Source organism: Engraulis encrasicolus, chromosome 14 (assembly GCF_034702125.1).
Source record: "Engraulis encrasicolus isolate BLACKSEA-1 chromosome 14, IST_EnEncr_1.0, whole genome shotgun sequence".
Taxonomy (NCBI): domain Eukaryota; kingdom Metazoa; phylum Chordata; class Actinopteri; order Clupeiformes; family Engraulidae; genus Engraulis; species Engraulis encrasicolus.
This window is the reverse complement of record NC_085870.1, coordinates 27,990,097-28,006,872: the sequence shown is the minus strand read 5'-3', so window position 1 is coordinate 28,006,872 and position 16,776 is coordinate 27,990,097. Positions and strand designations below refer to the sequence as shown.

General features: G+C 41.0%; 1 long non-coding RNA gene across 1 annotated transcript; it reads right to left on the bottom strand.

The window, feature by feature from the left end:
* Nucleotides 1-10,233: 10,233 nt before the first annotated feature.
* Nucleotides 10,234-11,659, bottom strand: LOC134463228 (uncharacterized). Its single transcript, XR_010037683.1, has 3 exons — nt 11,119-11,659; nt 10,919-10,988; nt 10,234-10,588 (listed from the first exon to the last, which is right to left on the bottom strand). It is a non-coding gene; the product is annotated as an uncharacterized LOC134463228 (long non-coding RNA).
* Between the last annotated feature and the right edge of the window lie 5,117 nt (nt 11,660-16,776).

Sequence of the window (16,776 nt, the reverse complement as noted above, 5' to 3'; positions counted from 1 at the left end):
GTTGGTGGAATGTGCTCTCTGGCTCATCTCTGGGTTATCCATGGCAGCAGCTGCCTCTGCAGAAGCAGGGTACACCTCTAGCTTCACCATTGCAGGGGAGCTGGCTCGTGGAGGAGCAGACGCAAGGTCCTCAGATGACAGACTTCCAAGGGCCGGGGAGGGGCAGGGTCGTGGAGGAGCAGGGTCCACCTCTGTCCTCTCAGGGCTGATCGTGCCTTGGGCCTGGATCGGATCAGCTGCCTGATGAAGACCCTGCTGGGTCGAAACTTTGTATGACTTGAATGAACCTTCAAAGCAGAGCTATAGTGTACATTTTCTATATTATCAATAGTCTTACGTGTCCCTTGGACCCTTTTGATATTTAGAAAGGGGATTGTATCATACCTTGCGGGTGTCCATGATGCTCATGGTACTGAGCGTAATCAGACGGTTCTCTGGGTTATCCATGGCAGCAGCTGCCTCCGCAGAAGCAGGGTCCACCTCTGGCCTCACCATTGCAGGGGAGCAGGCTCGTGGAGGAGTGAACACAAAGTCCTCAGGTGCCAAGCTGCCAAGGGAGAGAGCAGGGGAGGGGCAGGGCGGCGGAGACAGCTCACTTCGGGCAGACATGAAGGCCTCAGACCCCAATGAGCTGCAGAGGGACAGAGCCAGAGAGGAGCATGCAGACAGCCGACTGCAAGCGGTCATGAAGTCCTCTGATGCCAACGAAGAGGAGAGGGAGAGGGCAGGGGAGAGCCATTCCTGGGCTCCATGGTAATAGTGTGGCTCCCAAACTGGATCACCATCCACCAGCAGTGGCAGGCTGACAGACCGACGCAGAGAGTACTCATAGACCTAAGTGGTAAGAGGGAGAGGAGAACTCCCTGTTAGATTTCATTATAACACTCACTCACATTGTCATTTTACTCTCTAGGTGTTGAATTTAATACTCTTGACCTCATTTACTCGGTAAGTAACACTGCAAAAATGACTGTGCACATTCATTGGCCTGGTAGCCTATCTGGACAATTCTCCACCCCCGACATGAAGTATCTCCACTCATCTGAATAAAGGCAGGCATTTCTCCATTTATTTAATTGTAAAGGCGGACATTTCTCCATTTTTTTAATTGTAAAGGCGGACATTTCTTCTCCCACGTTTTTAGAGGTGACTGACATTTGTTACTTTCTTGCAGACGTTGTCGTTACTACTAAAACTAGAAAGCATCTAAACATTTCTTTACCAACAGGTTAGGTTTAGGGATGGGTTTTGGTCACAGCACACTTTGACATTGAGCTCATAGAGAAAATCCATAAACAGAAATGTCTGCCTTTACAATATGATTAAGGGACAAATGTGGGGATCGGGTGTTGATAGATACTACAGAACAAACATTCTGGATGGTATTAATTCATTTTATTCTTTGTTTTAATTAAAAATATAAATCTGTAAAGGATGTTTGTATAATCCTACAATAATACTTTTTATCACTTTAATTACAGTATACTGTAATGCCAAAGGGCATCATAACTTACCTTGACAGGAGAAGGAGTCGGAGATGATAAGAATCTCCTCACTTTGTCTATCCTAAACTGAAAGATTCAGAGGCATACTGTATGATCAAGCCTAATTACCAATGAGCAATTTAATATAAGGAAAGTGACACACAAAGAGCGGATAAGCTATGCTCATCTTTACATGTATCATAATAGAAAATTAGCCTAATATTCTTCTACACTGTTGCTGTCTTGTTTGAATGCAGTAGCATATTAGAATGATTTTCTATAGGTTCACTATGTTAAATCTTTTTAAAAAATCTGTGTTACATACCATATTCGATGAAATCATTTTCACAATGATCACTCTGAACAATTTGTGGACTTTAAGAATGTTGTGACATCACACATAAGTCATGACCATGTTCTGTTGTGATGTCATAATACTGTATCCATATGGAATGTATATTCCAGTTAGTCTTCAGTAGAATTCTACAACAATGGAAGTCTATGGAATCTCAAACCCTCTCAAACAAAGTGTTAACAGTTTTTAAACATACTGTACAACTGACACAGATCTATATTCATATCTACGTATCATTATACCATATGAAATTAATGTATTCTTCTTACATACAATTGTATCACATTTCCCTATTTGACTTGAGCCTTTTGACAGCTGTTTAAAATGTCAAATATAGCAGTAGAATTATTTGCTAGGAGGTTAACCATTGTTGAATCTCAAAACATATTTACAACATACCATACTCAATGAAATCATAATGTAAGAATTGAAGTTAACTGAACACAAGACATAACGTGGTCTGTTTGCTGTCTCTGAAATTTGACTAATGACCACAGGCCTTTAAGAAAGAAGAATGCACATGTTCAAGTGGGATGTCATGTCGTAAAAGTATACATATAGAATGAATATTCATACACATCCTTTTTAAAGAAAGAGATCAAATATTAAGTAGGCTATAAGATTATCTATTTCCAGCACTGTGGATAAAACTACAGGAAGCACTGACTGAGTCCTTGTATCCTTGTCCTGCAATATGATTCAATCTCTAGTCAATGGTGGCAAATTGAAGTGTCCTAGAAACAGCCAGAGCATTAGCTGTCATATAAGTGGTGACAACAAGAGCAACAGTGATTTCACAAGCTTGTCCTTGAGTGCTTGGTGTACAATATGCATGTTTGGCATGTTAGCTGGCCTCGGTCCTGGGATGCTTTAAACGGAACTCATGTGGGATGAAATCCGCTTACCCCCTATGTGTAGTAGGCCTAGAGGAAGAGTAGCTGGGTGTTCTAGTGAAATGGAGGAGTATGGGGAGGTGGTGGGACAATTCGGGAAGCCTTTGCGCATGGCAGGTGAAAAAGGGAAGGAGGGACTTACATTTTGGAGAAGGCAGGGGCAAGTAATGACAGCTGTCTATCATTCGCGGACTTCCTCCAGAACTATGTTTATAAACAACATATACTGTATTGTGTGTGTGAGGCGATTCTAGGGTCAGATGGGGCCCCAAGCGAAAATGCAAAAGAATGAAGATTTTAACCAAAATTGCCACTACTGTGGTGAAGCGTGGGCTGTTATTCATTATCTAGGGGCTTGGGGGCCCCAAGCGGCTGCCTGCCTTGCCTGGTGGTAAGATGCGCCAGTGTGTCACTTCAAAAGTTTCAGCTAAAATTAATAAAGGGCATTAGGTTTTACTTCTGCTATAGCCTATACGACAAGGTACTGTTTCTGGAACAGTGTTTTCACAATAAGAACAAGGGTGTGTGTGTGTATGAAACTGGCCTAGTGCTGGCCTGTCTGTGGTCATGGTGTGTGTGCATGGGAAACCGGTCACTCATGAAGCCCATCCGTAGTGATGGTTTGTGTTCGTGGGAAACTGGCCTACTGCAAGTGGCCTGCTTGAAACTGGTGTAGCGCTGACCTGTCTTGAGAACAGTGGGTGAAACCAGCCTAATGCTGACTTATCTGTGGTGACGGCCTTGCTGCTGTGAGACGTTCAGCCTTTAACACAGTAAAGCGACAGAAACCTACAAATCTAGGCTGTACAAGGGCCATGTCTGACTATGTCTATTTTCACCTATGGCCATTTCCTGCATCTGGTGAAGACACTCTGAAATATATGACCCACCTGCCTATTGCTCTGATGGAAACACAAAATAAATTAAAATAATCAGAAACCTCACCTATCACGATTGTAAACCAGGGCCATTTATCACAAGTTTTTTTCACCAATAAGCACCCTTGCTCCAGCCTGACAGGCCAAACCATTCATTTTGAATTACTTTTTACTTCACGAATGGCCTGATTACACTTGTTGTATTGTATTGTACTGTAGTTCTGTGCTTATACCAGCCTGGTTCTCACCAGACCTCCGTGTAGTTCCGGACAAGTGATAGATAAAGACATGCTTTCTGAAGGTCAATGCAACACACGCTCTCCCAGGCTAAGTGAGTGAGGCTTGTAAAGCTATGCAGAACTACTCAGGCCATATACAGGTCCGTCAAACTCCTAACCAAAAGCCTGTACAGTAACTCTACCCTACAAGGCATGAGGATGTCAAGGTGGCCAGTGAGTGAATGAGACCCAGAAGACAGGTTGTGGTGTATTGCACACTACACTATGTAGTAAAGTGTTTAAGCAGACAAATGAAAGGACACGAAGGTGGATATGCAAGATAACAGTAAACTTTGTTTATTTGATAACATATAGCCACTACACTATGTAGTAAAGTGTTTAAGCAGACAAATGAAAGGACACGAAGGTGGATATGCAAGATAACAGTAAACTTTGTTTATTTGATAACATATAGCCACTGTACATCGTGACCTAACACGGCAGGTGCAGGAGAGAGGGGGCGCCTGGTGGCACATTTCGTTTTGTATCCCAGGGAACAGCCAATAAGAAATCATTATTCACCAGTACCTTCAGTAAACTAAAGCCACCCCAGCCACCCCACCCCAGTACACATTCGAGGAGAGTAGAGTAGTATTGGTCTCCCCAACCCAACCCACCCAAGTAGAGTCTAGAGTAGGGATATTGGTCTCCCCTGCTCACCCCTGAAGGTCTACATGTTAGAGAGAGAGTCTAGAGTGGAGTATAATTCGTCCTAAAGCTAAAAACGCAGAGAATATTAGCAAAACATATGTACTGTATTATTAACAGTTTAAAAGTTCATCCCATCATTTAAGTTTTTTTTATTGATATTCTGTGTGCATCACCTCATAAAAGCCCACCTGGCAAAAGCAATTAACTAGTTATAAAAGCATGTAACAATGTCTTGTGGAAATAAAAGAAGTTCAATAACTGTACATTGAAAGACACTGATACATCACAATGCAGAGCGCTATCAGTGCTTCTGGTTGGGCGTGTGAAGACAGCAGAGGAGTTTCATGTCCATCTGGAAGAGAATAACACAGGACATGAGAGTACATTTGCATTAAGGGTAGGATTGTATTCAAATCTCAAAACTCATTGACAACCGATCAACAGACTGATGAATATATCATTAGACCTATTGGGAGGTTCAGGTGGGTCATGAAGACAGCTAGAGACAAACTTACTGAAGCAGATACATGAGGCTTTAAAGGAGACAAATTTACTGAAGCAGATACATGAGGCTTAGAGGAGACTGACAAACTTACTGAAGCAGATACATGAGGCTTAGAGGAGACAAACTTACTGAAGCAGACACATGGGGCTTTACAGAAGACAAACTTACTGAAGCAGACACATGAGGATTTAGAGGAGTGTCAGGACCACGGCCAGCACTGATGACATCACTGATGACATCACTGATCCACACAGCAATGACCCTGGACCTTCAACCAGAGACACGACATCAGACTAATCTCTTACGGTCACATCTTGAGAAATGAATTTGTTTTCAATGTATTAGTCACATTTTTATGCCCACATTAATCTGAAATAATCTGTCTCACTTCTCAAGGGTTTGGGTTTAAAGGCATCAGTGGACGCCACACAGAACGTCCCAGCAAACACTGTGTGATCCTGAAGAAAAGGTTAAACACAAACACCAAATACTGTTCATGAAACAAAAGCATAATATACTGAATGTAATTTTATGAAAACTGTCATTAACAATGTGATTGTTGTTACTGAGTATACATTACTCACTTACTGCATATACATTAATCACACGGTTATCCTCCTGAGAATCGCCTGGACAAAGACATTTGGTTAAAACAAAAGACTTAACACTTAACATCTTCAGATGATGCCAAACTCTGTGATTTGGGGCATTTGTTAAATCAACAAACAAGAACATATAGTATGTGCATTGCATACTTGTATGCAGCCACAGTGCATAAATAAACTAAGATGTGTATACATGTATTGTAAGACAGATAGGCCTAATGTGAACTTACAGCAGTGTGCATTTCCACATGCCAACTCAACAAATAATGAAAAAGAAGAGTGATGGGAGTATATCACATGGTCAAAGTTCCTCAAATGTCATTTAAAATCATGTCATAGTGATAGGTCACATTTTGGAGTAATGTGGGTTACATGCCTTGTTGAAAGGCACTTCAACCATGCATATGTACTCCATGTATTATTCTTTCTGAGAAGAGTAAAAGTGTTTGTAAACGAAAAGCATTTCAATTTCAGTTTTGTTCAGTCTGTCTGATATTTATCACGATTTAAATGTATTTTAAGTTTAACAGTTGCCTCTAAACATAAATCAGGTCAGTTAAATGTATATTGTCTCATTGTCTTCCTGATGTTGATCACACATGATCACATGATGTACTGTCTATTTCCAGTAAACCTCAAGGGATGTCACACCAAGTGTTGTCACATGTTAAATCAACAACCAATGACCCTTTTCACAAATTCTATGATCAGCAATAGAACGGGAACGAGCCAACCTGAATCTGTTGTTGATCTCTGCTTGTTGGTCCCAGCAGTAGTAGCAGGGATGTGTTCGTGCATGTTGTCTGATCAGTGAATACATCACACATTACATTAAATACACACACAGTTTATGCTTATCCAAAGCAAATTGCAGTCATTAGGTACAAGGCATTTGTTACAATCCCTGAAGCAATGCAATTCAAATGAAGGTGGGTGGGGAGACCTGGGTGGGTTTTCAACCTGCAACACTCTGATCTCCAGACCAATTTTCTAACCACTAGGCCGTGCCTGCCCATCACCCTGCATTTGAGTCTACCTGAGATGACTTGCTCTGGCAGCAAGCTGTTATCCCCTAGTCATCAGGCATCCATCATCAGTATGACTTACCAGCTCCTGATGTCACATGGATGGTTGTGGTCAGGTATCCTAGAATGATTGATGTCATGATGTATGTCATTGTTGAAAGAATTAAAACGATTTTAAAAAATGGTATGCAAAACCATACTGATATCACTCATACATACATTTCTAAACAGATTAATTGATTCATAGAATGCTTATACCTGAAACAAGCTTTGGGTCACTGGGTGGAGAGACAGATGGAGGTTGTGTGTTCACTGTGAAATTACAGATCAACTCTTTGATCTTTAATGACTCCAAACGGCTTAACAAATCCTTCTTCTCCAAATGAAACAAGCACTGTTGTGTCCTTTTTTGTGGAGATAAATTTAACTCATTTCCAGTGTTTAGACGGCATTTAGTTACGTTCCAAGACTGTGCAGGTATTTCACAGGTGATATCAACCAGCATCTGCGCTTTGTCTTGGCTGATGCTTAGACTGGGTTTCTGCAGCTCACCTGTCAACACACACAGCAGAATTAAAAAAGAAAGAACAGTAAAACATAGAGAATAATCACTGAGGTTCTCTCATACTCACCCAATAAAACCAGTGAAACAGAGGAAGAGTGTTGAGAGGGCTGCTGAACTCCAGTACTGGTAGGTACTGTATAGTAACATTTTACATGCAGCTCTGATGGTAGTTTCACATCCAACCATGCTTTGAGCTGTTCCCATGTAGCAACCAGCTGCCAGGATGAGTGGGACTTGAATTCAGCTTTGCCTGCTGTGTTCTTTTTTGCCCCTTATGTTGAAGTAACACTGAGATGCTGAGGAGTGTGGAACTACACAGGTCAGAGTAGTGGTGTCTTGCGGCAGGATGACTGCTGGAGACACAGACACCTTAGGCTTCTAGTTTTTGTTCTTGATGTCCTGAAAAGGATATTATATTGCCTCATGTCATCATTATCGCCTTTATGGAATTTGAAAACTCTTCTGTAACACTGTAAGCAGCGTGCTTTATTTTTTATTTCCCATTGCAATTCAGACTCCTTCATTCAGGAAATGGTACCGTATTTTGAATAATAAACCATTAAGTTATGAGATTCATATGATACTTGCCATGGACATGGGAGAATAAAATCAAACCTAGAAATAAGAACAAACATCAATGCACATAAAATAATAACTCGTGCATTGTTTATGTGTGTACATCAACCCCTCTGTCCTACTGTGTGTGAATACTGTACAACAGCTCTCTATAAATGGTACATCAGCTCAGCTGTCCTACTTGTACACCATCTCAGCTGTTCTACGATGTGTTCTCTCTCAGCTTTGTTAAAAAACAGCTGTGATAGTCTCCAATTATTATTTACACTAGGACTGAACGGACATGAACTGAAACTCAATACTGAACTCGGTCAACCAACATTTAATTCAGTAAAGAGCAAAAAAAGCACCTTACACATCACAACATTAGGCTACACATCAACATCATCTAGTAATGCCTTCTTAAATAAATCAACACCAAAATATTCTCAGACATACTATTTTACAGATATACTTATATTCACACCTACGAAAGAGAAATAGAAGTACAGCATAATGACTTACAACAAAGATAGATCCCCAAAAGTACCAATGGCTGGAAAGTGGTAGGCAATGACATTCTTAGGGTTGTAAGAGAACTAACAGTAGCCTACTACTCAACAAAGACCATAGCCTACAATAATGACGCGAGGAAGTCAAATGCTTTGAAACCAATCGGAAACCCACAAGCTCACCTCCTCCCATCATGCATCTGTATACGTATAGTGTGCTCAGACATCTGCTGTAAAGAGGTGTCATGTCTTATCTACAGCACAGAGGTGCTATACCATGTCTGTCATTTTGGCATGAAGACATTGCTCAAGGTGTCAGCACATCCACGATAAGCAAAAATCAACCAGAATGGTCATGATTAATATAATGAATAATATCAAGTTATTATTTTAATTCAATTGAATTTAGTTGTCCTACATTATAAGGCACAGAACTTAAACATACCAAACTACGAAAGTATAAAACTGTGTGTGTGTGTGTGTCTGTCTGTGTGTACTGTATGTGTGTATGTGTGCGTGTGTCACTTCAAAAGTTTCAGCTAAATCTAATTATACCCTAATGGGATAAACATCTTGTTAGAAACACAAAAAATATCCTCAGAGGTATCATCTAAAATAAATAAAGGGCATAAGGTTTTACTTCTGCTTTATAAGACAGCTACTGTTTCTGAAACAGCTGCTAAAGTTTCACAATAAGAAAAAGGGTGTGTGAGTGAGGGAAACTAGCGCTGGCCTGTCTGTGGTCATGGTGTGTGTGCATAGGAAACCGGTCACTCATGAAGCCCATCCGTAGTGATGGTTTGTGTTCGTGGGAAACTGGCCTACTGCAAGTGGCCTGCTTGAAACTGGTCTAACGCTGACCTGTCTTGAGAACAGTGGGTGAAACCGGCCTAATGCTGATTTATCTGTGGTGACGGCCTTGCTGCTGTGAGATGTTCAGCCTTTAACACAGACATGAGCTACAGAAACCTACAAATCTAGGCTGTACAAGGGCCATGTCTGACTATGTCTATTTTCACCTATGGCCATTTCCTGCATCTGGTGAAGAACCTAAAAAAAAGACACTAAAATAGTCCTGCATCATAAACCTATCCCTGCTTGTAAGGCCCATGACCCACCTGCCTATTGCTCTGATGATAAATAAATTAAAATAATCAGAAACCTCACCTATCGCGATTGTAAACCAGGGCCATTTATCACAAGTTTTTTTCACCAATAAAGACACCCTTGCCCCAGCCTGACAGGCCAGACCATTCATTTTGAATTACTTTTTACTTCACGAATGGTCTGATTACGCTTCTTGTATTGTATTGTACTGTAGTTCTGTGCTTATACCAGCCTGGTTCTCACCAGACCTCCGTGTAGTTCCGGACAAGTGATAGATAAAGACATGCTTTCTGAAGGTCAATCCAGCACACGCTCCCAGGCCAAGTGAGTGAAACTTGTAAAGCTATGCAGAACTACACAGGCCATATACAGGTCTGCCAAACTCCTAACCAAAAGCCTGTACAGTAACTCTACCCTACAAGGCATGAGGATGTCAAGGTGGCCAGTGAGTGAATGAGACCCAGAAGACAGGTTGTGGTGTATTGCACACTACGTAGTAAAGTGTTTAAGGAGACAACTGAAAGGACACGAAGGTGGATATGCAAGATAACAGTAAACTTTGTTTATTTGATAACATATCGCCACAGTACATCGGTGACCTAACACGGCAGGTGCAGGAGAGAGGGGGCGCCTGGTAGCACATTTCGTTTTGTATCCCAGGGAACAGCCAATAAGAAATCATTATTCACCAGTACCTTCAGTAAACTAAAGCCACCCCAGCGACCCCACCCCAGTACACATTAGAGTAGAGTAGAGTAGTATTGGTCTCCCCAACCCAACCCACCCCAGTAGAGTCTAGAGTAGGGATATTGGTCTCCCCAGCTCACCCCTGAAGGCCTATATGTTAGAGAGAGAGTCTAGAGTGGAGTATAATTGGTCCTAAAGCTAAAAACGCAGAGAATATTAGCAAAAACATATGTATTATTAACAGTTTAAAAGTTCTTTCCATCATTTAAGTTTTTTTATTGATATTCTGTGTGCATCACCTCATAAAAGCCCACCTGGCAAAAAGCAATTAACTAGTGATAAAAACAATGTGACAATGTAACAATGTCTTGTGGAAATAAAAGAAGTTCAATAACTGTACATTGAAAGACACTGATACATCACAATGCAGAGCGCTATCAGTGCTGCTGAGTGGGCGTGTGAAGACAGCAGAGGAGTTTCATGTCCATCTGGAAGAGAATAACACAGGACATGAGAGTACATTTGCATAAAGGGTACAGTAGGATTGTATTCAAATCTCAAAACTCATTGACAACCGATCAACAGATTGATGAATATATCATTAGACCTATTGGGAGGTTCAGGTGGGTCATGAAGACATCTAGAGACAAACTTAATGAAGCATGGATGGAACCCTGGACCTTCAACCAGAGACACGACATCAGACTAATCTCTTACGGTCACATCTTGAGAAATGAATTTGTTTTCAATGTATTAGTCACATTTTTATGCCTACATTAATAAGATGTGAAATAATCATCTGAAATAATCTGTCTCACTTCTCAAGGGTTTGGGTTTAAAGGCATCAGTGGACGCCAGACAGAACGTCCCAGCAAACACTGTATGATCCTGAAGAAAAGGTTAAACACAAACACCAAATACTGTTCATGAAACAAAAACACAATATACTGAATGTAATTTTATGAAAACTGTCATTAACAATGTAATTGTTGTTACTGAGTATACATTACTCACTTACTGCATATACATTAATCACACGGTTATCCTCCTGAGAATCGCCTGGAAAAAGACATTTGGTTAAAACAAAAGACATGAAAACACATGATCGACTGCAATAACACTTAGCATCTTCAGATGATGCCAAACTCTGTGATTTGGGGCATTTGTTAAATCAACAAACAAGAACATATATATAGTATGTGCACTGCATGCTTATATGCAGCCACAGTGCATAAATAAAGTAAGATGTGTATACATGTATTGTAAGACAGGTAGGCCTAATGTGAACTTACAGCAGTGTGCATTTCCACATGCCAACTCAACAAATAATGAAAAAGAAGAGTGATGGGAGTATATCACATGGTCAAAGTTCCTAAAATGTAGCATGTCATTTAAAATCATGTCAAAGTGATAGGTCACATTTGGAGCAATGTGGGTTAAATGCCTTAATGAAAGGCACTTCAACCATGCACATGTACTCCATGTATTCTTCTTTCTGAGAAGAGTAATGTTTGTAAACGAAAAGCATTTCAGTTTCAGTTTTGTTCAGTCCGTCTGATATTTATCACGATTTAAATGTATTTTAAGTTTAACGTTTGCCTGTAAACATAAATCAGATCAGTTAAATGTATATTGTCTCATTGTCTTCCTGATATTGATCACACATGACATGATCACATGATGTACTGTCTATTTCCAGTAAACCTCAAGGGATGTCACACCAAGTGTTGTCACATGTTAAATCAACAACCAATGACCCTTTTCACAAATTCTATGATCAGCAATACAGGAACGAGCCAACCTGAATCTATTGTTGATCTCTACTTGTTGGTCCCAGCAGTAGTAGCAGTAGTTGTTGTTGTTGTTGGGTTTGGTGGTGGTGGTGGTGGTGGTGGTATTGTCGTTGTCGTTGTCGTCGTCATCGTCGTTGTTGTAATTGGGTGCGCTGTACTGCTAGTGGGTATAACTGCCGTAGAATGACAAACAAGCACGGAGAAAAAAGAAAACAACCTTGTAATGACATTGTAATGGGCTTCTTAGGTGTCCACTTATAGGCTATAATAGAGGTACAGTATTGGATAGTTATCATGAAAAAATCATGCATGCGTTCATGCATGATATCTGATCAGTGAATACATAACACATTACATTAAATACACACACAGTTTATGCTTATCCAAAGCAAATTGCAGTCATTAGGTACACGCTATTTGTTACAATCCCTGAAGCAATGCAATTCAATTGAAGGCGGTATGGAGACCTGGGTGGGTTTTCAACCTGAAACACTCTGATCTCCAGACCACTAGGCCGTGCCTGCCCATCACCCTGCATTTGAGTCTGAGATGAGCAGCAAGCAGGTAGCAAAGTTTATCTGGTCCATGGTTGGCCCGATCCTTTTTTCGCGAGTGATAACAGTCGGTCCGATTCTGGCTTTGTCCGCGGCCCAATAATGGTCCTATGACCGTATGCCGACAGTGTCGGCTCAGTGTTGGCTCAGTTACTGCATGAGACTGACAGTTATTTTCAGTGTCGGCAGAGTGTTGGCTCAGTTAGGCTAGCCTACTGCATGAAGTGACAGTTATTTTCAGTGTTCTATGAAGTGTTGGCTGAGTCACGGTAACCAGTGTTCCAGCCGAGCCGACTCTCAGCCGACAGTGCCGACATTCTGCCAAGATTGGGCCGACTGTTCTTAACGGTTTTTGCTACTACCCCCTAGTCATCAGGCATCCATCATCATTATGACTTACCAGCTCCTGATGTCACATGGATGGTTGTGGTCAAGTATCATAGAATGATTGATGTCATGATTTAGGTCATTGTTTAAAGAAATAAAACTATTTTAAAAAATGGTGTGCAAAACCATACTGATATCATACATTTCTAAACAGATTAATTGATTTAGAGAATGCTTATACCTGAAACAAGTTTTGGGTCACTGGGTGGAGAGACAGATGGAGGTTGTGTGTTCACTGTGAAATTACAGATCAACTCTTTGATTTTTAACTCATTGGCTGCCAGCCATTTTCATAAGAGTACCTCGGAGTGCCAGAGATTTTTCAGCATTTTGGGCGTTTTTTGGAGGCTCACAGAAAATTGAGTTCTGTGTCTATGTCAAAACACAGATTAGACGCTCATCTGTCATCAGAAAAAAACGGTGTCTCTCTACCCCTTTCCGTTCTTTCATAATCATCTGTTGAAATTAAGTGGAATTCGCCAAAATGCTGCTTTCTAGCAAAAAAGCTGAGAAAACGCCATTTGAAGTAGAACTATAACTGCAAACGTTTCGCCCATAATGGCATCGTCCTAACAACTCCAAACCTATCAGATGCTATTACAGAGTCTTCTGTCATCTGTAGCCTGAACAAAAAATCGTTTGTATGAACTTTTCAACCTAATATACTGAAATATAACGGGGGTGGACTCGAAAACAAGGGTGTTTTGATTTAGTTGCTGGCGCGCAGAATGGATCATGACAGCAGGTGCCCCTAACTCTGGGAACTCCCTCCCTCTCCCTCTCCCTCTGATTTTGCTCTCTCTCTCTCCCCTCGTTGGAGAACGAATCACAGCTGGTTTATTTCCTCCCGTCCGTGTTGTGTCTTGTGGGGGAGGGAGGCAGGTAGGTAGGCAGCTCCGCTTAGCGTAGCTTACTGCAGCTTCTTTGGCAGAGCGGACAATTTGCAGATTGATGATTACTGTCATCATGGTTCTGCTATAGTGATCTTGTCATATATTGTTCAATGAATTTTCTTTTGATAAAGTACTGATCACATATCCAACATTTCACAAGCCGATTGGAGTGGTGGTCTGACGCTAAGTGCAATGCTTTCTCATGTGAGCTGAAAGCATCTGACCAGACACAAAGGCTACTCTGTTCCAAGAATCTGCAACCCCCCCTGTCTTTTTTGATGATACAGTAAGCTGATCATACTATACAGATCCATAAAAAATAACTGTAGAATGAGTAAAAAATAGTTGACTTACCAAGGCTCCTTTATTTAGGCTTAGTTATAAGATGTTAGCGATTTCGTGCTAGCTAGCTAACGTAGCAAACTTTATAGCCAAACATTTCCCAACTGAGGTGACACATCAGTCACCACTAGTCCCGTGCATTCTCCTGTTAGATGATATTTTGTAAGCATCATCCTGATGTTGTGTAGGCTGATCACATGATCCAAAATGAAAGGTTGTCACACAGATCACCTCATGGTGTACTTTGGGCAAGCTAGGTACAATGCCTTCTAGCTAGATAGCAACAGGGTTGTATTTTGGTCATGAGAGGAAGGGTTTTTTTGGTCAGGCTCTGACACTAAAATCAGTAGCCTACCTGTGTTAAAATCAGAGGGCAAGAAAGTAGACTACTGTCACAGGTGCTTTACTTTCAAAAATGATTTTGCTATGCTACTTTTGAGATTATATTATAATAGTAAAAAAGGGGTGTTTTTGTCTTGACATGTCCTCTTGATCTGAACTAAAGCCCTGCCTTGACTGTTCCTAAGGACACTTCTGCCACCTACAGGAACAGTTAGAAAATGCCTAGAGGCTTGAAATGTATACAGAAGATAGGTCAGACCACAGACATCATATAGGAAGACTAGATGCGTCGTCCGCGTTCCCGTCATCCAAGACGAACGTCCGCACATGGCGGCCATGTTAAAGCAGCCTTCTGGCTCAACCAGTTGCAGTGAGTTTTGGGTGTTGTATACTCTTCAGATGGCCATAATTCCCTCAAATTTATATTGATTTTCGAAAGGGTTGTTTTTTTATACAGTATAAAAAATTCCAAACGAAAGTATATGTTGATACTGCATAGTGATGAATATTCACAATATTATTATATTATATTACATTATATTATTATGTGCATAGGTCTAAAATCATGTATAATATAGTTCAGTAGGCTTATTCATGTAATTAAATAGACCCCATAAACAAATGCACAACGTAATCTTTTATATTTTCAGTAAAATAACAAATAAACGTTCACTTGTAGTATATGCTTTGGTTTCGACAGCTCCACCTTGTGTTCAAAATGAGTCGTGACGCTAAAGCCATCCAGATAGAATGAACTTGTTGCGCTGTACATCTCTCTTCCAGTACGTCATCTCTGTCGTCTTTAATTTGGTGCAATGAATATATCCATGCCGTCAACATAATGCACAGCAATGGTTAAAATGTGTATTTGCTGTAGGTCTATCTAAATGTTTGGACAACAGGCTAAGAGGGATGCATCTCTTGGGCGTTTTACCCCAGTCTACACTTAAGTTTTAAGGAGCCCTACCATTTATATACACGTGTCAATATTTCAGCGAAGCAACAGTATACATTTTTAAGTATCTCGACGTTTCAATTCTTCAGTTTACTTCAGGTGTAACGGGGGTCTGTGGAGAGTTTAGGCTGCGCTAATATGGCCGACCTGTGCGGACGTGCTTGAAATACGCGATGACGTATCTAGTCTTCATATATGATGTCTGTGGGTCAGACCGTCCTCGAGGCCTGGCTGTAAAAAAACGCAATTATCGGCGAACGACGTCGAAGGCAGGGGGCGTCACTATTCGAAATGACGTCATAGCGACGTCGAAGGCAGGCAATGAGTTAATGACTCCAAACGGCTTAACAAATCCTTCTTCTCCAAATGAAACAAGCAGTGCTGTGTCCTTTTTTGTGGAGATAAATATAACTCGTGTCCAGTGTTTAGGTGGCATTTGGTTACGTTCCAAGACAGTGCAGGTATTTCATAGGTGATATCAACCAGCATATGCACTTTGTCATGACTGATGCCTAGAATGGGTTTCTGCAGCTCACCTGTCAACACACACAGCAGAAATAAAGAAGACAAACAGTACAACATAGAGAATAATCACTGCAGTATCACCACTGAGGTTCTCTCATACTCACCCAATAAAACCAGTGAAACAGAGGAAGAGTGTTGAGAGGGCTGCTGAACTACAATACTGGTAGGTACTGTATAGTAACATTTTACATGCAGCTCTGATGGTAGTTTCACATCCAACCATGCTTTGAGCTGTTCCCATGTAGCAACCAGCTGCCAGGATGAGTGGGACTTGAATTCAGCTTGTGGTGTGTGTTCTTTTTTGCCCCTTATGCTGAAGTAACACTGAGATGCTGAGTAGTGTGGAACTACACAGGTCAGAGTAGTGGTGTCTTGCGGCAGGATGACTGCTGGAGACACAGACACCTTAGGGGCCTCTAGTTTTTGTTCTTGATGTCCTGAAAGGGATATTATATTGCCTCATGTCATCATTATCGCCTTTATGTTATTTGAAAACTCTTCTGTAACACTGTAAGCAGCATGCTTTATTTTTGATTTCCCATTGAAATTCAGACTCCTTCATTCAGGAAATGGTACAGACCAGGATATTTTGAATAATAAACCATTTAAAGTTGTGAGATACATATGATACTTGCCATGGACATGGGAGAATAACATCAAACCTAGAAATAAGAACAAAAACCAGCGCACATGAAATAATAACTTGTGCATTGTTTATGTGTAATGTTCACCAGCTCAGCTATGTGTGAATACTGTACAACAGCTCTACTCTCCATATGTGTAAATGGTACATCAGCTCAGCTGTCTTACTGTACTGTACACCAACTCAGCTGTTCTACTATGGGTTCTCTCTCAGCTTCGTTAAAAAGCAGCTGTGATTGTCTC